This window comes from Abramis brama (genome assembly GCF_963993115.1).
Source record: "Abramis brama genome assembly, chromosome: 1".
NCBI lineage: Eukaryota > Metazoa > Chordata > Actinopteri > Cypriniformes > Leuciscidae > Abramis > Abramis brama.
This window is the reverse complement of record NC_139963.1, coordinates 36,272,188-36,295,143: the sequence shown is the minus strand read 5'-3', so window position 1 is coordinate 36,295,143 and position 22,956 is coordinate 36,272,188. Positions and strand designations below refer to the sequence as shown.

Genomic DNA, 22,956 nt, shown 5'->3' with positions numbered 1-22,956 from the left:
CCAGGCTGAGATCGACGAGGCTGATCCGATTCACCGTTATCAGTCAAGTGTCTTTCATTCCGACGAGACTCAAATAAAAACTCCACCACTGAGACACATCTAATGACTCACCTCTCACTCCGCGCATACAGCGGTGGGGCCATTTGAGAACTGCATTTGATTTCGGCAGAAGGTGTAATTGAAAAGTAAACAGGCTAATGCTGGTAAATGTAGAAATAGACCTGGGGTAGTAATGGTTTGCATTTGTTCGATTTGGCTTGGGGCTCGGATTGATTTGTTAACTTAGAATGATGTTCAGACAGTTTGGTTTTCAATAAAAACACTCAAAAGTATGCTCAGAACTGTGGTTGTGGTTATGTGATCCCATTTACACCTAAAATTAATATTCGTCGCATGTGGATAACCAATCACCATATGTGATCCAATCACGTATGCCTTGTCAGAAACGCATGACAAAACAATAAACATACTGTACCATTCAAAAGATTTTATTTTTAAAAGAAATATAAAGAAAAATATTTTTATACAGCAAGAACACATTAAATTAATCAAAAGAGACACTAAAGACATTTATTATGTTTTAAACAGGGTTTAAAATGAACACCCAACAACCCGTCAAATGCAGGTGAAAATCCAGGTGGCTGGTAATGCATCTCAAGACACTAGCCAATTTGGCGGGTTATGATTCATAAATTATGTATTAATCACTTTGCATGGCATCGCTATCAGAGCTCTTCCCCTAAAAGGAGCCTCAAACATTAGCAAAACAGTGTGTAAAGAGGGTTGCACAATGAGCAAACGTCACGCTGTGCCATGTCTTTAAAATTCGCACCATAGCGTCACTCGCATAGTTTTCATTAAAATACAACGATTTAGAACAAATCTATGTGCGTACTGACTTCACCTTCTGTAATATGTTTGTTTTTGTGGCTTAAATAGATATGCTTCATATAGAGAAATAATATTGATCGCTCTTTCCGTTTGCGCTGTTTTTTTCAAATACCTTAAATTAAACTCATCCATGCTATATTCACTGTATTGCCTAAATTGTGATTACTTACTGTTTTGGACTGCTGCCTTGAACTCGAGAACACGAGTACAGAGTGACGTGACCGGTGCGCGATGAGTGACGAGTTAATGTTCCGCCAGAGCCCTATAGGGACGTCCCGCGTGACGTCACGCCATTTGGAGCAGCCATCTTGACGGAATAGAAAATGCTAAACCGCTGGTGATAATACAGCTCGTCGCGAAATATTCATCTCTATCATGCCCGAGCGATGCTGTGATACCGATAGCCTGCTAAGCTTTTGTATGCTTTTAATGAAGCTCCGGTGTAACGTGATGAGAAGTGAATAAGGTAGCTGTAAATGTCACCGAACTCAATGTCAGGAAGTTTTTCTACACATTAAATGCCTGTAAAAAGAACTTGTGGTGCTTCACATGGATCTATGATTCCTAATTCCTTTATCTTCCTCTTGTATATTTCTTTTTGTGATGACATGACGTGAAGAGTTAGCTGACGGTGCGCTATATAATAGATAGTGGCAGTGTTCGTCTAAACCAGTGACCGTGACGCTGAAGTGTGTGAGAACAAATGAATAACATCAGTGCTAACCACGAACATTTATTTATTTGGATTAAATATTAAATTTATCATTCTGTGTCATTTTTCAATGTCAATCTTTTCACTGTTTACATGTTTATGCCCAAAATGCTATACTATTCAAAGTAGTTGACTGTAATTCTCCTCTACCCTGTGTACATTATAAGCCTAGCTCGTTACAGGCACCTCGCGAGCATTCATTCATTCAACTATTTTAAAAGACTGGAATAAACACCAGCACACACAAGCAATCTTTTTTTATAGTCAATTTAATTAAAAAATGTAAACCCAACAGGTATGAAATGTCAAAAATGTTAATGGGAAGACGAGCTGCAGCTTAGTGGATAAATTTAGCCTATTTTTATTCAGATTGCACAGTTGGAAAGAAAATATATTTATAGGAACATTTCAGCAGGCTCAAGATAATTAATAAAGTGACCATTATTCATTATTTTAATCAATTCGCTGCCATAAAACATGTGATAATCCGCATTCTCATGAATGTAGGTGCGCTGAAGTATTCCGTCAAAATGGCTGACACGCGGCTAGGGGTCACGTGACTGGGAGATCCCTATAGGAGACAACAAGAGGCCACTTTTTCCAATCTGTTCTCAAAAATGTTGCATGTTCTGATATTTTTGTTTTGGCTAGTAGAAGTTCTGAATGGTGACTTAAAAATTTAGTAACCAAATTGTCTGGTGAGTGAAAATGTTCATTTCAAACCCTGGTTACAAAATATTTTTATTTCAAATAAATGAGGATCTTTTGAACATTATATTCATCAAATAATCCTAAACAAATGTATAATGGTTTCCACAAAAATATTAATCAGCACAATTGTTTTCAAGATTGATAATAATAAAAAATGTTTCTTGAAAAAAAGTCAGCTTTGTCATCACAGGAATAACTTGCAAAAGAAAGCCGTTATCTTAATCTATCTTATCTTGTTTTTTCTTCTTCATTTTTTACGTGATTTAGGCTTAGTACGTAACTTTTTTTGTGTTCAAAATTTACAAAATGTATATAATGAGCGAGTACATCATACATTTTCCAAACCCTGTTTTTGCCTTATCCTGAATCACTCCTGTACACCTATAATAAGTGTTTATATTCTGACTATTTTAGACTGGTCGGGTCGTACCATAGAGAGAAGTATCTCCGGCTACAATGTTCTTTCACAAGATTCATGCAGTTCTATTTATTAACTGCTAGATCACCAAAAGTTACGGACTGCAGCTTTAAGAAGCACATTACTTGAAAAGTAATTTCATGAAACAATTACATAAATTTCAGTACTTTCCCATTCAAGTGTAATTGCATGTCTGGATATTGCTGCAGGCCGAGTGAACCGATTTGCTTTAAAGTGACTCTGTGAACAGTGAAGAACAGGGAACAAGGAAAGCAAGGAAACGCGCAGTTTTGTACATATAACCTACATAAAAATTGTGCATTTGGTTGAAAGGTATGTTGGAAGGTGGATATATTTGGGCTCTTCGTAGATGTAGTTAAGGCGGCTTGGCAACATGCCAGCTCAATAATTGGACCGGTGCTCTCCTGCCAGTGCTTTGACAGAAAATTGCATCATGACAGAAAGCAAGGCGCATATATAAAATCAATATGCCAATGCTGACAATGTTCACTGCTGCATATTTGCAGCCGAGGGAATCTGTACCTTTGGGATTCTGGCGATTTTCCCAGACAGCGCTGCTGCTTTGACCCTATACGTGGCCCAGATGGTGTCTACGGCATCCAGACTCAAACCCAGAAGCTCACCCAGCCCTGAGGACGATAGAGTAATATCAAGCAATCATACATCCAGCCAAGCACATTAGCACACTATTGGATGTGATGTCACATCCTTAATTGTTCTGTGGCAGCAGCTGAAGCAATGCAATCAGCTTAGCCATTTAAACTGGCACTATGTGTTACTGGGCAAAATCCCCGGGATGGACTTTGGGAAATTGGGCCGTACTTCATAAGCACTTGACTGGCATGGTCATTACATTAACTGCCCTTGTAGGATCAAAGTTTATCTATGTGCTGTGATCTACAGCCCTGACTCGATATTAACATGGATGAACATGCTGCAACATAAATCTTTTGTGAGTCTCATAAGATGTTTCCATTACAGAATTGATAAGTGCTGCTTTGAAGAACACTAATGCTCTTTAGAAAAAGTGGAGTGGGGGAGTTGAATGGTTCTTTGTTGAGATGCCCTCTCTTAAATTAGATTGAACAATGGCAATTTCTCAGTCAAGAGCTGCCCAAAATAACAAGATTGCCACATTGATAATAATAATAATAATTGAACTTTGAACTTTTTGACATTGTGCACTAGAGATTCTGAGAAGTCAGCTAGCTTAAACAGATGATTACTGTACTCATAACTGCTACTATTTTTATTAATCAAAATTATTTCGATTTTTACCACTAAAATGTACAGTGGCCTATAAAAGTAATTTTAGTATACGTAAAAGTAGTATATGGTCAACATCTTTTTTAACACATTCTGTTGACTATAAGTAACATTAACAATAAAGAGTTAGCAGATATTAAGCTGACAGTCTACTAATACTCTATTGAGAGTTATTTAAAATAAAGTGTTACTGAACTTTACTTTTCTCAGCTATTTAACAATTTCTTGTAACCAAGGTGATTTTTACTAAATGTAAGTCCTTGACATTACCAGTGGTCACGTATAACTCAAGGTGCAGTCTTACTAGACTTTGCACTTCATTCACCTTCATTCATATGCATGATCAAATGTGGGAGGAGAGTGGAAACAAAAGCTTATCCAAAAATGTTCTGTGTTTGGCTGTGTACCAAAGTACAAGGTGCTGAACTCTGACCTGTGTATCTGCATAATTGACCAATAGAGGATCTAAACCCCACAGATGGACTCAGATTGGCGTAGTTTGCATTATTGTGGTAGAGCAGATAATATAGTGTCATTCAAAAGTTTAGGGATAGTAAGGTATGTGGGTAACGCTTTACAATGCGGTTTAATTTGTTAACATTAATTAACTACATTAGTTAGGAATAGAAGGGCGTATATGCGACGAATCACATCAGAGAAACGTCAGTAGGCTATAATCTATTATGCATCGATGCAGAATTGTCCACGTCCGCATCTCGATGCATCGTAGAAACAATTAATTTCAACTCCCCTTAAAGCTTGAGTGTCCAAATACGTTTTGTATATGCTTTTCATTCACTCTCAAGCTGTCCATTTCGAATTCCGGTGTGAAAAAAGCATCTCATTGAGATGTAGAAAGCAGTGGCACCACTCAGTGAAAGCAGCTTGAGGCGGTCATATTAATTCCAGCACGGCTTCATTGCAAATGCTCATTTCCTTTGGCCTGCAGATCTTTGTTTTCTTGCAATCAGCTTATGAATTGATGAGCTATGTATTCAATATATTAATTCAACTCTCTATTTGATAGCCCGTTGAATATTCCCTGAAAGAGATTTCTTCATCACATGTCGCTGTGCAGTATTTCAGCATTATTGTTTCTTGAGCTCTGTGTTTCCTAGTTTCAGTTTTTCTTTGGTATCAGAAATGTCCCTTTGGTCTGTTAACGTAGCATGAAATAAGCGGCCGTGTGGACGGGTGACACTGCTCTGTGTGATTCCTATCGCAGCCTTGTGCTGAAGGATAACTGTGCTGCAATCCAGGATTTTTTTTAACTCCTCTTCTGTGTGGTTACGGCTTCTCCTTCGCCATCTCCCTTACTTTTTTGGTCTTCTTTTCTTCTTTGTGAGCCACACAAAGGCAGAAGGTTGTTAAAGCATAAAGGTCCAGAGGTGAATGCTGAAGCAGGGGAGGACAGCGAAGCACGGGCCTTTGAAAGTCACTCTTATTGTTCCACACTGGCTTCCCCTTTAGACAGCATGAAACTTTCATGATGGCGATAATTACCCCATTGGTGAGAAGTGCTTTCTGTTGCCACTGCAGATGAAAGTAGCAGGTTGGAAATAAGATATTGCGTCTACCTCTCATCGCTTTGTCCTTGCATCTTCCTCTACCTTGCTAAATTTTTCATCATTCATTATTTGAGATCTTTGATGTTTCCACCCATTACGAGCTATTCAGGCTCCCATCGCGCTCGGCACATAAATTGGCTTCCACGCTAGAATCATCCTGTCCCGAGTACCACCAGCAAGAAACCAGACAGTAAAGGAAGTGCTCACAGGAAGGCGATTACAAGCAACAGGGCTGTGGTGTTTGTGCGGTGACAATGACAGCAGAAATGTTCTGTTTCTGCTCCGCCATATGTAAATCTCTTTTTGTCAAGGGACTTAACAACCCCCAAACTCCTGCATGTTTTGGCAGATTTAGTGCACCAAATTGCACTTTCCACTTACTTTTCGAGGTACTGATTGTTTACTTGTTTGAAAAAATCACTTGTCCCAGAACTTGTAATAATTGAGCATGTTGCTAAATCCAAACGTCAAGAGATGCATGATGCAGAGTGAACAAGAAACTCAAAATACTGTATTATCACAGATAACTGACATCGCTAAAATAACATTAACTTGGAGGTAATCAAAGAAACTGGGAACAGGTGTGCACTAATTAGAAACCAATAGCAACTAACAGTGAATCTCATGCAAAACAGAAACGGGAAATAATGGAAACCAAAACACAATGAAACCTAACATAACCCTGAAAGAACTTTTAAAAAATACAGCTTTAGTTCATTACAGTTAAAGCAAAATACACAAATAATAATAATAATTGAATTTTCTTTTGGCTGACATAAACTAATTAATTAAACCACTTTTGTTGGATCTTGGGTGTTTTGACATTAACATATGAGCTTGGCAAATAATTATTATTATTATTAGAATTAATTTAATCTTATTATGCTATAATAAGAATATATATATATATATATATATATATATATATATATATATATATATATATATTTTTTATTATTTAATTGTTTTGGTTGTTTATTTACATACATTTTTTACCCTGGTATAAGCTAATTAATAAAGCCTTTTATTTTGTGGGATATTTGTAGATTTGAGAATTATTGTATAGGAATAGAATATGATGACGATGATGACAATGATTATTATTATTATTGAAATGAATATAATTTTATTATACTATTATACATTTTCTATTTATTTAATACTTACATATACTTATATATACTTATACTTTATATACTTACATTTTTACCCTGAGATGAGCTAATTAATAAAACAATTTGATATATTAAAACATGAGCTCAATTATTATGGTAGGAATAAGAATAGCAAAAATGTATTGTTATTGTTGTTAATGTTATTATTTATAATAATAATAATAAATCTTATTATTACATTAATCTTAATATACTATCATACATTTTTGTATTTAATTAATTGTTTAATTATTTATTTTCATTGAGCAAATGATATGAGCAAAGTAATGATACATTTTTGTAAGATCTTATTGGTGATTTGACATGTTATTTAAATGTGAGCTTGGCAAAAAAAAAAAAAAAAAGTCTTTGGCAGTTTCTCTCTTTCTTCATTCAAGTAGATAGCTGTAGTAGCATAACTAAAAAATAGCATTACAAAGAGCTGCTGAGTGGACTGATTTGCTTAAAAAGGGCTTTAGCAAAATTCGGAAACTATCAAGGAAGCCATTCTCGAGATTTTTGGGAGTCTGAATTCCAGGAATATGCTCTCCTGAAACTAATGAGATATCAGATTTGTTCTGAGCAGAATTGTGCGGGTAATGTGTTTGTGATTTGCAGTTATTATTTCAAATCATGTTAGCTAGCTTTTTTTCCTTCTCATTTTTTCAGCAGTTTGTCATTGTTCCTGTCACTCCTCACCACAGGTAGTAAATGATGTGTTAGACAAATGTAATCAGGAGGAGATGACACGATTGAGAAATACGTCTTTGCCCCGTCACACACAGGAGGGTTCGAGCCACTGCCCTTTGCTCATATTCTTGCCGAATGGACACGTCCATTTGGAATCAATGTGGTTTGGCTCTGAGGAGTCAAATGAAAAATGACGTAGGCTTGGCTAATTCGATAAAGGCCTTTTATGTGGCCTGGTTTTAATACACCTGCTGGCTGGTAGGGCCCCTTTATGAAGTTAATTATTGAGAGCCACCATCAGTCAATTGGGGCATCTGTGGGGTGAGCCTGTTCTAGCTCAAGGCCTCTGCCCACATTTGTCTTCATCCACTCCCTCCTTCACTCTTAAATAAATTAGTCTGTTGTCACTGCTAAAGCAGAGACCCAGAGAATCCAGTCCAGGCACTTTCCACGAGGGTAGGGTACACTTTGGTGTCCCAGTAATCGTAGATATGCTTGATTACACTATAATTAACTCTGCATGAAAAGTAGCATGTTTTAAACAGCAAATGGCTGCATTTTTATGTTGTTTTCTTGCCATGGCCCAGATAAGAGATCTTCTTCACAGGGGTCATTTTAAAGTTGTTTTTGATCAAAGCAGGCCGGTGGCGTCTGCTGAAAGTAGTTGGTAGAGTTCCACACGGTCTCAGACACAGTGGTGAGAGGATGCCGCTGAGTGACAATCAACCATGAAAGGAGTCTGAGCTCGGAGGAGCTGTGTGCCCTCGTCTCTGCTTTCACACCTCTGACAGTGAAATAATGCAGCCGGAGGAAAGGGACGCAGCACCCAACATCAAATCAGAAGAGAGCACATATAGCTCTCATTCTGAAGACGCTACAGTGAAACCCAGCAGTCTGGAGAGATGCTGCCATACTTCTTTCAGTAAACACAAAGAAAGGAAATGCAAGCAGCAGATAAGGAAAAGGTAATGAAATTGTGAATGAAGAGGCTTCCCTGACGCCCACATCAGCTGCCTGCCCGATAGGAAGCTTTTTAGACGCCAATAAAGAAAAGTTTGGACCTGCTCACAGGCATAAAATGTTTTGTGTATTTCAGAGCAATTTGTGTATGTCTGCTTACTGGCAGCTCTGTTGGAGCTGAAGTGCGATTAAATGTTGCTAAAGAATTATCATTGACTCCAATTACACATTAATCAGGACCGGTATCGAGCCGAATCACGGATGATAGATAATTGCCTTTTCACAGGCTATTCCAGAGAAGTTGTTGGATTGCACATAGAAATAAAGAAATGCCACCACTAAATGATTATGATTGATTGGACTGAAATATGGAAAGAATTATCTCACAATCCCATTACACTTTCATATAGGGAAGGCTAGTGGTTGGCATTGCAACAGGAATGACTCTCTATAGCCCTATTTGGACAGTGATTGTTTTACATGTTGTCATGATGCAATTTCAGCATTAATAGGTGCTAGTCTGCGATTTTATTGCCTTGTGAATGAGAAATGTCCGTGTTTTTTTCTCTCTGAAAAAAAATGCATGTTTTATTATGGAGGAGTCATGTAAATTGCCATGTTTTTGCCCTGTGGACACAACCACCAAACAATGAAAAATATCCATTCAGGCCTGTCGCGATAGTCAATAAATCAATTAATCGCACGATAAAAAAAAATTCTTGGACAATTTATCGTCCAGCAAATTTTGTTATCGTGACGGCCTATTCACGCCTCTTTTTTTTTTTTTTTATTCTCAAAAAGCCTAAACACTCTCAATGATCAAGTTGTTTGGTGGACATCCGATGACCCCTTTAAAAAATATAGAATATATATATATATATATATATATATATATAATATTATATTATATTATTTGTTCAGTGTATTGTGAAATATTATTAAAGTTTAAAATGACTGTTTTCTATTTGAATATATCTTAAAATGTAATTTATTCCTAACTTGAATTTTCAGCATCATTACTACAGTCTTCAGTGTCACACGATCCTTCAGAAATCACTAACTTTTCAAAAAACTTTATTAAGCTGAAGGGAGGCACAGTTGTAAACACAGTTGTAAAATAATATCAATATTTTGATTATCCTATTTTAAGAGGATTAAAATAAGATTAAAATAAATGTTTGAGGTCTGATTAAAAAGGTTCTCAAGTTTTGAGATTTTAGATGGTAAAAATAAAAAAATAAAAAATCATTATGACTAGTGCTTTTAACAGTATTTGAAGTTTCTCCTTTTCAAAAAGCATCTCAGAAGTCACCACAGATTATTCCTAGTTCTCTACCCACATTCAGCAGAGGAAAAACTGGACTAGACTGGCTAGACGAGTGAACGAAAGAGACGTTCCGTGTTTGCTGGAAAAAATGAAAAGGAAGATATCTATCTTCAGCATGTTTATCCCTTATCCTGCTTTTCACTGAGCGACCAGCTCTGTCAGTCAATCCTTTTATGTGCCGCACTCTCGCTCAGCCCCCATTTCATGTCTGCAGACGCACACGCCCATCTCTGCGATGGCGGGCGACAGAAGTGTGTGGGTAGACAGAAAGCAATCTGTTCTGAAAGGGAAGATCAAGCTCAAGATTTCACATGTGACATATTGAAACACTCCGATCTGTTGCAGGGATGACGTGTGCAGCTGCAGACAGTGGCGACGGTGGCCCAGTTCATTGTGATGAGGCAGATTAATTTAGTCTTAAAGATGAGCGGAGAAATGTCAGTGTATTATGAAGCACTGACTTGTCTCCAACTGAAATCTCATTTGCGCAATTTAGTTACCTGTTGAAAACATAATTCACTCCAGGAAAAATAACAACTGTCCATCTATTTTGACAGTGCAGCCATTTGGCTTTCCCTACAAATAATAAAGTTGCTAAGAGTGTTTATGCTGAGGGAGGCTTTGTGATGGCCTTTCAGCCTTTTAATAAGGAGTCCATTACCGCTCACTGCAAAAAAAACAACAAGAACCTATTCACCTCTCCAAATTGAGAGGAAAAAAACCCCCACCATCTTTAATTTTGAAGAATGGGATATTTTCAGAAACCAATGGCCCGGCCGTACCTGATTCTGCATTAACTATTAAGTATTGCAATTAATTCCGAGATCCATTTGTCATGCAAATAGACCAGTGAATAATGCATACGTTTCGGCTCATAAATAACAAATTTATGCAATTGCAAAGCGCTTTTTAAGATAAATATAATTAAAGGTCAATAGCGATTACATAAACACTGTGAACTTTTAACATGTTTAAATGACTCTGGGCCTGTTTGCCTGGCTGGGTGGGAAACAGTACCAAAAAAAACCTTAATTGCTGATATTTGGTTCCAGACAACCAAAACATCTGGAGTTTTCCACCCCAGAACACTGGAAATACCTGCTTATCTTGGCGTCGGAAGACTTTTAAGTCTTAAACGTGCTTACCAAAGTGTATGTTAGCTGGAGGCTGACGTCCAGGCAATCAATTTTATAATTGAATTAGAGTGAATGCTACAGCGGGTTTTGACACACAGGGTTGTTGTGTCTGTCCATCTGTCGCACCATGGAAAAGAAGCTGTATCCTGCGGTGTCCAAAGCTGCTAGATAGACCAAGACTCACAGCTCTTGCACCTGAAGACTGCAGCTCGATGGCTACAGGCCAGCCATGCTGTCTTGAGCTCTAAGCTTTGAGCTTTTAATCAGTGTTTCCCATTAATTTCCAAGAGAAAAAAAAAAGTTATACGCCTGTCTCTAAGCTAGTGGTTCTCAACCAGGAGCCCGGGACACACTAGGGGTCCTCAGCAAACATCTAATGGGCCACAGGATGACTAATTTATATATCCATCCATCCATCCATCTATCTATCTATACATGTATATCATTGCATGCTTGGCTAATGCATTTTCTTTGTTGCCCTGGCGCAGTTAAACATGCATACATTTTACTAGTGCAAACGTCTTACTACTTTTCATTTAAATGTTCAGCGTTCAGACTTAATGACCTCATAAGTCAGGGACTTCAATCTACTTTATAAGCGGTTAAGCGACTATTGCACTTGGGTTCATTTGAGTTAAGCGTGTACTGCAAATGTATGTACAATGTACAAGCAATGTATCTACAAATTTACAGCAATATGTTACGTGCGCAATTACAGAGTTGCTTTTACAAAGAGCGGTGTAATTCTTTTTAATCCTGTACATTTGCTCAAGGTTGCCGCTCTCTTGCTGTGATTTTTGTGCCACTAACAGGGAACAACCATCTGTTGGTGTCATTGACTAGTGTTTGTGCAACGCTTTGAAAGAAAACCACATTCCCACCTCCTGTTGACTTTGTGCATCTAACGACTTTGTATAAAATTAAGTAACACCGCAATGTTTTTTTGACTGCTCTGTTGGCAAGTCAAGACAAGCCTGGCAGAGTACACCCATTATCAGTTTATCCACTCTTGCTACTTTTAAGTGTACTAGTGCAGTGAAGTTGGTATCTTAGTGGTAATGCGGTCAAGGAATTCTGTCTGCAGCTTTTCTAAATGTGTCATTTGTGTGATAAGCGCTCACTTTTGCGAATTGCTTTGAATCGTAAAGGAGAAAACTGTTCACTCTCCAAACCCTTAATTACATGTTTGGTGAGGGTGATGTGCAAAGATTACAATAATTTCAGTAAACGTGGTGCAGGCTAAATCACTTTTTTGTTTTTTGAAAGATGGATCTAATTATCACTCACATTCCCCAAGTCCCACACAAGAAGGTGTTGTCCAATAATGCACTTGGCAAAACAAAGCAATGTACTTTTCAATTTAGATAAGTATATTTTCTGAACTCAAAAGAATGCTTACCTCTGTCTGTGCAGTGGGACATTTAAAGATTGTAAATAAATACTTTTTGAGAAGGCTGAAGGGAAGTTTCTCTATGGTGAGTGAAACTAGGTCATGTTTGCTGAGTTCTTGCCTATATGGAGGATTAAATAAAATTAGGGTGAAGAAATTTGCAGAGGTATTGCAATTTTTGGTGATATGGTATTTTAGAAATATGGGACAGAAGAATACAGAGGTTGAAAAATATACAGACTTGAATCATCTAATAATCTTGAAGCTCATGATGTATGCATTTTCTGCTTTTACTAGATGTTGTTGTCTAGAATGATTTATTTGATCTGGTCTTGAATGTGTGCCTCTAAAACTGAGAGACAGACACTTTAATACTGATCTATGAAGTTTGCCTTCACATATTCACTGTAAAAAAAAACATGAAAAAAAAAGAGGCAATGAACCGTATATTATGAATATAATACAGTATATTACAATAAACCATCTAATGTTAAATTTTTAATTTCATACAAAATATTTATACATTATGTATAATTAATAATTTTATGAAAATAAGTCATCTTATATAATTTCATATTGTTTACTGTATCATGGAATTAATATGGTAAAGGTCTTTGGATAAGTTTTGAGTAAGCTGCTTTTGATAAAAGTATAATAAGTAAATAAATAGAAATGTATCCTAAAAAGTAGTGATGCACCGAAATGAAAATTCTGGGCCGAAACCGAAACCGAAAATTTAGGATGCTCTTGGCCGAAAACCGAAACTGAAGCCGAAAATGGCTTCTTTTAAAAACGTATATATACTGCTTGAATTTAATGGATCTTAAATGAAAAATCACAATATAATAATCAAATTTTATTAACAGTTACATAACAAAACATAAAATATTTTTAATAATAAATATAAATAATAATACCAAATAATATTATTCTTCAAGTTTTATGTTCCATCAAATAAAATAGTTTTTTAAAAGTTGTGCAAAAAAAATCCACAATTTTGGAGATTTTTGCAGAACAAATGTTACATATTGCAACTTTGGTGTCCTCTCGTATAGGGCTGTCACTTTTGTGAAAAATAAATCCTGTTCGATTTTTGAGACATAGGCTAAGTGTTCATTGAATCGTTAGTAAATTGCCTATATTTGGCGTTGATCTGTTTTCAACGCCAAATATAGGCAAATCCACGGACAACTAAACAGGCATTAGGACGACCGTAAAGAGGGCGCACAAGTCAGCAATGTGGACTGCCATAACATCAATGAAAAGCATTACTGAAGGCTACATATTATGCACTATATTATGCAGAAATAGGCTATGTGTGTGTGTGTGTGTGTGTGTGTGTGTGTGTCAGAACCTGCAGTTGCTGTGTGACGCGCGTTCGCTGCGAGCGTATACTGTAGTGACGAGCTGGACGCGCTTCGAGAGAAGGCCGTTAAAATCGATTCCCTATTTTCGTTTTCGAAACTTGTGTTGGTTGGTCCGATCGATTGTGCAATAAGTGACAGCCCTTTGACATGCTTAATCTTTGATAGATAACAGCTCGACCGTGAGTGAAACCTAAGCGCTTGCGCACGGATGCGAGGGGCGGGTGACATTCATTTTCGGTTAAACGTTTTCGGCTGTTTTTTTTTATTTCGGCCCGAAACCGATAATGCCATTTCGGCCGAAAATTTTCGGCGGCCGAAATTTCGGTGCACCCCTACTAAAAAGCCTTGGGTTAGTTTCACTTGAATCTCCATTTAGTTTTCTATTGCGACAGTATTTATTTTGTTACTCTAGCAGCTTTTACCCAGATAGAACATTTAATGTTCCATTTTTCAGTGTCTTTGCATTGTAGACCAGCCAGATTTACTGAGTTATGACCTTCCCTGTTCAAAATAAGTTTTTGTGACAAATTATGCCGTATAAAGCGAAAGGTTATCTGCATCTATGTCAGAGAAGGAGAGAGAGAGTTGTTGCGCCGGCGAACCAAAAAAAAAAAGACCAAGAGGAACACCAATCATAAACAGACAGTCTTGTTGTAATTCAGTAGAAATGCACATGTACAGCTTCTCACCTTAAGGTGACATTCTAAACCTCTTTTAATCATCCCTCCAGCTTCCAAATGCATCCATTCATCTGCATTATACGGCACTGCTGCCCATCTGCTCCGGCTCCTTCTTTCCCAACCGAACGTCTTTTTCGACATTGGCTTGCGAGCGTTTATCCCACCTCCTCTACAAGGTGAAAAATAGAGTGTAGGACGTCTTCCTTCTTTATTATTGAACAGATGTATCTGATCGATGTAAATCTACTAATGAGACTCCGAAGGCCTCCCCCCTTCCCGTTCTCTGTATCAGGGCTCTGGGCTGGCCACTTTAATTGAGAATTAATTACAGATGGGGGGGAGATGCTACAGGGATCACATTAAAGCAGCATCGGAGACCTCCATCACCCTTCCTGTCTTTCTCCTCTCTTGAGGGTTCATTAAATACCTGAAGGCACGGATCAATAATGGCTGATGGGTGGCGTGTCTTGGCAAAGGCATGTTTGTTTCATATATGAGGTTTGGACGTTTTTTCCGACATCCCCGCGCAGGCTTCCTCATCAGCGGCCCTCCTCGGATCAGTCAGAAATGCTTGAGAGGAATCATTGGCACCCCTTGAGTAAATGATACCAATTGAACAGCCAGATTAAATTCCATACTTTATTCACGTAATTGAAGACACTGATAATTACTTATAATTACCGTTCGTTATTCTAAAGACCGATTGTCGATCGCTGAAGTTTTCGCTCTTGTTTTTGTCTCTGAGTGGATGGTGGAGTTGTGGAAAACAACATGAATGTTTAAAGTGGAGAGAGCAGACATAGGCATTGGAGAGGCAATGCTTCAATAGATAATGACCCGATGGTAATTGCTTTCTTGAATAGTCTGTGTTTATTCCACAGTGTCAGACAAATAGCGAAGGCTGTGATTGTTTAAGAAAATAACAACTGGCCAAGTAGCTTGATAAGCATCCAAGTGAGATGCGGATCATGTCTTTAATGTCAAAGAGCTAAATAAAGGAAAATTGTGTGAAGTGTCAATTCCTCCCTCCTAATTTCACCCTGCTGAAAATACCATTTTAGACCATTTCCAGGCTGGTAAATGCTTGTTAAAAGTATCTTTCCAGTGAAGCTCATTGATCATGCGAGTCCATAAAGGTGAAGTCCATAAAGAAACAGTTTAGTTAGTCTGGTGTTGAAGAGCTTCAATGACCTGCATGAAACCCAGACCTGAACCCTTCTAATGATCTTTGAGATGACTTGGAACCAGTGTTAATTTGTTAGTATGTTGATAAGCATGTATCAACATTCTGTATGCCAAAAATGTGAAAACTGTCTCCTGAAATAACATTATTGTGACCACACTGTTGTAAATGTTATTATTACATGACTCTCTAAAATACTTGATTCTTTTTGGTCAGTTGTGACATTCCGAGGACAGAAATTCTCCCATAATAACTGTTATCAATAGCAATGCTGTGCAATGACAGCTCATCCTGCTATTTGAGATCTCCACTTCTTTTGTCTCTCGTATCCAAACCTTGTGTTTCATGCGAATGCAGCTGGTACTTGGTTGTTATCGTCTGTATTTACTGTAAAATTAAACCAGAGGATTTCAGTTTTAATAGTTGGTCTTAGGTAATATTGACATGTTAGTCTAGTTGCAAGAACGATTGTTTTGTACGCTTTAAAGGATTATAAGACAATACGGTTTCTCCTCAACTCCCATTTAATATTCATGATTTGCCTATATAGCAGGGACTCCAGCATACAATGCATGACAAGCGCTGTCTTTTCAGCAGGGCTAAAAGCACAGGCATTCTGATTCAGATCAGCCACAGTTTGGGCCTTATGTTTAGAGACCACGCTGTTCGCTATCCAACCCCGGTGTCAGCTGTTAATGCCCCCTGAATGCTCCATGCATATTTTGGCTGGTAATGTGCTCAACATCAGATGCTGGACGGTTGCCCTGTTGAGCACTCTGATATGGAGCGAAGCGCCGTGACTTGGCCGGGCCCCGCACAAAGGTCACAGTTTCCCTTACGTCAGTCCATTTTCCAGCAGCACCGCCTGAAAACCTGCTGCCATCAGATCCCTGGACAGAGCTCATAATCCAGCCCCTATGATCTGCTTAATCCACATTCTTAACCAGTCAATAGAAGTCTTGTCCGTGCGTTTTTTTGTTTTTTAACACTCTGGCTGATATTGACAGATGTGTTTGATAACATTAGAGTCTAGAGGTCTGGCATATTTCTTTGCAATCAAGCCGTGCTGTTTTCTGGGCATTGTGCCCATAGCTAGATTGCAAAGTGAAATCCTTTTCACTCTTTTAAAGTTCCACACAGTCCGTTTCTCCCTATAAGCTTGTTGTGAGATCTGCTCATTGGTGAGGCTTCAAATAGATGCAATGAGCATCTCATCTGCAGAAAACGCTTGCCTTATTGGTGCACACAGCTTGGCTTACTGAAGCATAAAGCACTTAATAGTGCTGGTGGCAGAGAGAGCAGGCAAATGTCCATGTCTCTTCTTCTTATGTTCCTCATTATGCTCCTCATGGCATAAGTTTCATACTCAGCTGGAGTGGTGTCTTGCATTTTTATCAGATTCTAAGGATTGTGAAACTGGTCTCATGCTCTTGGGGTGTTTACAAAGTGAGAAAGCTGTTTAGACATTGTTTGCAGGGTTTTTAGGGTCATGAAAAACTTGGAATTTTAAAAATTCAATTCCCAAGCTCGGAAAAGTCAAAGGAAAGGAGTAACGATTTTAAAAGTCTGCAGTAAATAGATTTCTTTTCTGGTCATACTTGGTCATTAATCTTTCACTTTATTTTATTTTATTTTATTTTATTTTAGTTTAGTTTAGTTTAGTTTAGTTTAGTTTAGTTTAGTTTAGTTTAGTTTAGTTTAGTTTTGACCCAGGATTTGTGACTGGAAAAGTGAAAATTGATTTGCCTAAGGTGTGGACCACTTAAATTATGTTGATCTTATTTATATTTAAAGCAGATTATATATATATATATATATATATATATATGAAGAGTTCAGATGCAAAAGCCTCTAAGTGCCATCTGAAATTTTCTTCTAGAATTATCATTTTTATAAAGCTTGTATATTTAAGTAATTTCACTTAAATGACAATTAATAGGTAATTTGCATTGCCATTTAAGTGAAATTATTGAACTTAAATATACGAGCTTGATAAAAATGATCATTCTAGAAGAAAATTTCAGATGGCACTTAGAGGCTTTTGCATCTGAACTCTTCATATATATATATATATGTTTCTGAATTAATCTGCATTTTGAGCAAATCAGTTGGTGAACCAATAATTGAAATAAAGAGAGCCATTATGTGTGTTCGACTTGCAGCGAGTGCGATTTAAGAGCAGACGGCTCCATATGCTTTCGAATTGCTGTCGCGGTACTTTGATGTCACACAACATGTGAAAAACGTGTGAAATGTTTTGCTAGAGAAGTGTTATTCTGCTATTTTTTGTTTAAAATAAACAATATTTTCCTTTAATATTCTGTTATAGGAATATTCCTAACTTCCATAAACTTCCTTTAATATTTTATTTAATACACAATATCTTCATACATTAAAGGTGTCTTAATGTGCTTTTTTTGTTTTCTGAATGTCTTTCTGTAGAAAAAGATATCTATTGCACTCTGCAGTATATTCTACTTGTTTGCAGTGTTTCACTAAGTGAATATTTTAGATGGTCTTCTCGAGTTTTCATATTAAAATAAACTAAATAAACTCGTGTAAAATTAATTAATATGTAAATGAATGAGAGGTTTTCCTCCAAGGCCCCCTTGCCTCCAAAGGCCAATTTACAGTTAATACAGTACATGCTTTTGCCTTGACTAATGCTATTAATCAACAGTGCCTCAGCTCTCAGTGGTTATTAAGGAGAGCTGATTGGGTTGTGTTTCTCGTGTTTTTGTATGCACGCTCCTGACTACATGCCAAGCACGAGAAGCGTTCTTATACAATTTCAGCAGCACTGAAGCACTGCATTGACAGAGGAGCGTCTTTTTTTTTTCAAGCCTCCCTCTACTTCTTCCATGAATTGCTTCGTGTCTCCAGACAAGCAGACCTGTGTTGCGTGGAAACCCCACCTCGGCTACAACAATTCAACAGACCCGCTATGTCTATAACTGCGTGAAAGAGGGATGCTGCGTCGTTCCCAGCAGCGTCACGCCGAACGTGGTTGATAGTTACATTTTAGTTGTCATGTAAAGATATTCAGACCGGATGCGCATGAACAGCCCAGCCTCCCGTAAACTTTTTTTTTTCTGCATTATGCCATGTCAAATCCCCACACAAAGACATTTTGTCTGTTCTATAATGAGATTGTGTATTTTGAAAAATTCCATATCAGATTTTCTGACAACTGCAAATTGAATTTTACATGTCCATTTGTGAAAGTCATTCATCATTTGCTGTTGGCTAAACAAGCACTTTTAAGTGATATTTTGGCTTTAAAAATAGAATTACAAGCATGAAATCTGAAGCATATTTTACGTCACTCTACTATTCGGTCTCAGTGTTTACGGCTTCAGGGAGTCAAAATAAAAATCAAGAATCAACTTTTGAAATCTAAGACGTGTGGCACCTTTTATAATGTGGCTTCTATAATGCAAATTCAATCACAAACAGAAACAAACAAACAAACTTATTCTTTTGTGTTCAGTGCTTGAGATCTTTCAATAGACTGTCAACCACCCACTATATCATAGCTTTCTCTGGCTTATTTAGCTCAGGAACAGCAACATACACCATCAAATAAAACCTTTTCTTTTTAATACATTGCTGCTTTAAATGGATTGCATTTCCAATGGAATTTTCTTTACTTTGGTAGGAATGTTTTACAGAAACAGTCTTGTCAAAAATGTTCTAGGATGTCTTATGTTTCACTTTCCATGTCTTAGGAGCTGAGGTGATTTGTTTTAGAAACCGTTGGCTTGTTTTTTGATAGATGATACCATTGTGGACACTTACCACTTGGTTACACCTGTGGTTTTTACTTGACTCATCAGTAGGATTGTAACTTTATAGCCACCATGAAATCAAACTTGACAATTCTTCTTTTTTTTTCTTCTTTTTTTTTATTGAATATTGCAGTATTTATTATGAATGATTTATCTATGCAATTATTTTTTTTATTCATGTGCCCTCGTAATCTTTGATCAAAATAACTCCCCTTCGCTCTCGCAGTAACATCTCTTCTCTTCTCTCACACGTGTTTACTGGCGTGAGGGCGGGACAACCTGTCAATCACATGAAATCACAGCAATAACAAACCACAAAAATCCAATCAATATCCCATGGACAAAATCAAGTCAAGAAGAAAAGACTTTTGCAATTTTGTTTCATGCAGACTTTAAAGATGGATTTGTGAATGTGTAGTTGTCCTTTTTTAAATAAATATATAAAATAAAATAAAAATAGTTGTTGTTTTCTCTCTGCAGCTATTTTAAAGGTGTTTTGTATTAACACAGCAATGTAAAAACTCCTGTCCAGAAATGGTTGCTCTCATCAGCAACAGAAAAGCAGTTGAGCTTGGCCACTTACACTGCAGGCCATCGTACTGCAATTTTAATGGCTTTCAATGGGACCAGCACCAGATTGTTAGAGTGAATTTGCAGGGCACTGCCACCTAAAAGTAATCCCAAGCTTGTCTGTGACCTGATCCCAGCATGGCCTTAAAAAAAGAAAAAAAAAAAAAGAAAAAAAAGAAAACCTTAGCTTTGAATTTCTAGGCTGGTTTAAGTTGGTGTATGCCAGATAGTATTGGTCAGCCAGTTGCTTTCAGTGGTCAATTTGTTTTTGTTCTGTATTTTTTTTAAAAATGCATAGCAATTGCCTGTTACCTAAAACAATGTTATCTAAGGCAATATGTTTTTACTTATTTTTACGTTTATCTTAAAAATACTTCCAGATACTTTTGGGACCACTGTCTATTTAATAAAATTGTAATGAGTTGTGCACAAAATTGTTGAAATTAACATTTATTTTACACTATTTACATAATTTTTATTTTGAAAAAATGGTTGCTATTGATTTGGGTGCGAACATGGTCATCAATGGCAGATTAGTCAGTAAATATTGTCTAAAATAAGACAGCAATTTTGTATACATTTCATTTGCTGTCACTAAAATGTGTTACCTATAAATCTGCATCATACCAGCTAAGTGCCACCCCGTTCTCTAGATATTGGTATTGGCATCATTAAAATACCCATATAGATCATCTACTTGTGTGGACACCAGCACATCTGCTTCCAATATGAATTTATCACATTGGCCGTCAGAGCTTTGATGTTTTCCAGCTTTACACAATACCTGTCGGATATATTAATAGAGACTAATGGACTGAGTAGAAAAGGACTGAAGTAGCCAGAGAGGCTCTTTAGAGGAATGGCCTTTTGGCTTCCCGTACATTAAGGCGAGTCTTTGAGGGGTAGTTGAGTTGAGGTGGTATAATTATTGCAGAGGAATGGTAATTACTCAAAGTAAAGAGGGCGTTTGTGCTGACGAGTTTGACTGTGGCTGTTCTATTCTGCTCTGATTCTTTCATCCGGAGTGGATTATTCCTGCCTTTGAAACAAGGGGGATACAGTTTAAGAATGAGGACATTTTTCAAGTGATTTTAAGATGGATTCCTCCTCAAGAAGCTCTCATGGAATGACTGAGAATATCAAGTTATTACAGGCATAGGCAGAGTTTCACTTTTGTGCTTGGTGGTGGTGGGGGGGATTTATTATTTAATAAATAATAGTAATAAAGGAATTAAAAGATTAAAAGCAAATAAATAAATAAGAATGGTAGGTAGGTCTAGTTGCAGTTATGAAGTAATCAATTTAAGCTATTTTATTTAAAATGCACACATTCACTCAGTCATATGTCTAATATGTCGAAAACGTTTCTTGTCTCGCCAAATTTATTTTTCATTGTGACATTGACAGTAAGTTTGTAAGTAAGTAAATTTGATTGGCCATCTCGATCATTTTGACATTGACGAGCGCTGTTAGACCGCTGAGGCAGATCAGCCTAAAAATTTAACTTTTAAAACTTTTTATCATCATAACAACAAACATTGCACTAGGTTGTGCTAAGTGTAAACAAATCAGGTTACGTATTTTACAATATGCTGCTTTGACAACTAACTTCCGAACTGAATTTATTATTATTATTATTATTATTTTCCCTTATAAACATCCTTGGAAGACTATGTTTCTCTGATAGAGCTGTATCTTTTTTTTTAAATTAGATGATCACAGTTGAATAACATCCAGGATCCTTAGTATAATACAATGTTGAAGTGTTGAAAACACATTTCACAAGTTCATTAACATTCATGAAAATGAATTCTCTTCTCCCCAGGAGCAGACCATTTATATTATCTATCATTACTCATGATACCAAGAACCTAATTAACTACCATGGTCTATGTAGCTCCATTTCTGCAAAGTCAGGTTGTGTAAAGAAATTATTTTCCAATTTAATTTAATAGGGAAAAGGGGAATACTTCAAGATTGAGTTGGCTATATAGCCGTCTATTCACATTTTGCATTTAAAAGTTCATGTACTGTTTATTGTATTTTTTTTTTTTTATTCTGTTCGTAAGTCGTCAAGTCTCAGCTGGAAATTCAGTAGGTTAAATTATCATCAAGCAAATCATTTTAATCAGGCTTGGAAGTCGTCCATAATGAATTACGCTGAAAGTCTTTGAAATGTCAGATAGCACTTGAAACCCCAGAGCAGACGGGCGTGCATCATCGCGACCCACACAGGCTGCTGGGTTACTCAAGGAGCTGGCTGGGACCTGCCAACAAACCTGGTCGCCTGGCAACCTAATTTATTCCCTTAATGAGAACAATACGCATTGGGTGACTCCAATGAAATGAGACTTCAAAAATATTAATTGTGTTACAGCAGACCACCTGCTTTCTTGTTTGTAGTTTAAAAAAATCAACCAGTATGTATTTTGAAACCTTAAAATATTAAATAGGGTTTCTTGATTAATCTCTCCTTAATTAGTATTTTTGAGGGTGTCAGAATACCCTTTAAATAATGAAATATAATAAAATCTTGCAAATTTGAATTGACTTTATTAAAAATCAATCAAATTAAAACAATGGGACATAGTGTGAAAATATTTCTCAATTAATAATTACTTAAAGTATTTCAATGAATTATTCAATTAAAGAGATAAAATTAAAGAAATATAACAAAGAAACAAATTATAAAACTTTATTAGAATTTAGAATTTATTAGGCTATAAAAACACTTAGTCTACAGTAGAAAAACTGATGCTGAATAAATCCATTTATTTGTTTATCAATATACTGGTGTTTTACATCCTTTTACATCCTAAAAAAAAAGATTTTTCAAAAACTGTTTTACAAGAATATTACTATTTGAGTCCATCTACTTCCAAAATTGCACGTTTAATTCATTGAAATTGATTGTGTTTGTTACTTGCTGTTTCTTTGTACTTCAGTGTAAGTGTAAATAAGTATCTTGTGTCAGTGTAAATATCAGTGTAAGTATATTTATTGGTATTTTATTTATTATTTGTGTGAATTTCATAAAACATTTAATATTTCCAGTTCTTCTTATGTGTCATGGTAACCTATCTGCTTTAGAAAACTCACAGCGGTGAAATGTACTTAATCTTGC

The 22,956-nt window shown here is 36.7% G+C and overlaps 1 protein-coding gene across 2 annotated transcripts in view; it reads left to right on the top strand.

Annotated features, from left to right (window-relative positions):
- sdk1a (sidekick cell adhesion molecule 1a) overlaps window positions 1-22,956 on the top strand; it is a 396,478-nt gene that overhangs the window by 195,594 nt on the left and 177,928 nt on the right. The window lies entirely within an intron of this gene.